The sequence below is a fragment of the Pan paniscus genome, chromosome 19 (genome assembly GCF_029289425.2).
Source record: "Pan paniscus chromosome 19, NHGRI_mPanPan1-v2.0_pri, whole genome shotgun sequence".
Classification (NCBI taxonomy): domain Eukaryota; kingdom Metazoa; phylum Chordata; class Mammalia; order Primates; family Hominidae; genus Pan; species Pan paniscus.
In genome coordinates this window covers 54,014,667-54,015,273 of record NC_073268.2, presented here as the reverse complement: position 1 = coordinate 54,015,273, position 607 = coordinate 54,014,667, and the positions used below count along the sequence as shown (strand labels likewise).

At 41.0% G+C, this 607-nt stretch overlaps 1 non-coding gene across 1 annotated transcript; it reads right to left on the bottom strand.

The window, feature by feature from the left end:
* Positions 1–294: 294 nt before the first annotated feature.
* LOC112437653 (small nucleolar RNA MBII-202) lies at positions 295–369 on the bottom strand. The gene has a single exon (XR_003026212.1). It is a non-coding gene; the product is annotated as a small nucleolar RNA MBII-202 (small nucleolar RNA).
* Between the last annotated feature and the right edge of the window lie 238 nt (positions 370–607).

Genomic DNA, 607 nt, shown 5'->3' with positions numbered 1-607 from the left:
TAGTCATCTGTATTTCTGTTTCCTCCATGTGTTCATGGCTTGGTAGCTCATTTCTTTTTAGCACTGAATAATATTCCATTATCTAGATACTATGATTTATTTATTCATTCACCTACTTAAGGACATCTACCAAAGTTTTGGTAATTATGAATAAAGCTGAATTCATAATGAGTAAACATCCATGCACAGGTTTTTGTGTGGACGTAAGTTTTCAACTCCTTTGAATAAATACTCAAGAGTAACTGCTGAATCATATGATAAGTGTAGGCTTAGTTTTTATGCTTTTTTAAAAATTATTATTTTGCTCAGTTATCAGATGGAAAGGGGTTCAAATATACTTGCATCAAAGCACATTTAGATTTGTAAGAAACTTCCGAGGATGGCGCCGTCCCGCAGATGTGCGGGGACGCGCGCCCGCCGCAACGTGAGGCTCATAGGCCACACGCAACTCTGAGCATTGGCCAGGACCTGTAGTAGCCAACAGGACACTTAATAACTGATGTATAGGGTCAGTCCTCGACCTTGTCCCCCCAGATTGCTTCGTCTCTGAATCCAGACTCTGAAGTTCGGCTCTGCCTACCACCTTAAGTTATCCGATGTGGCCTTA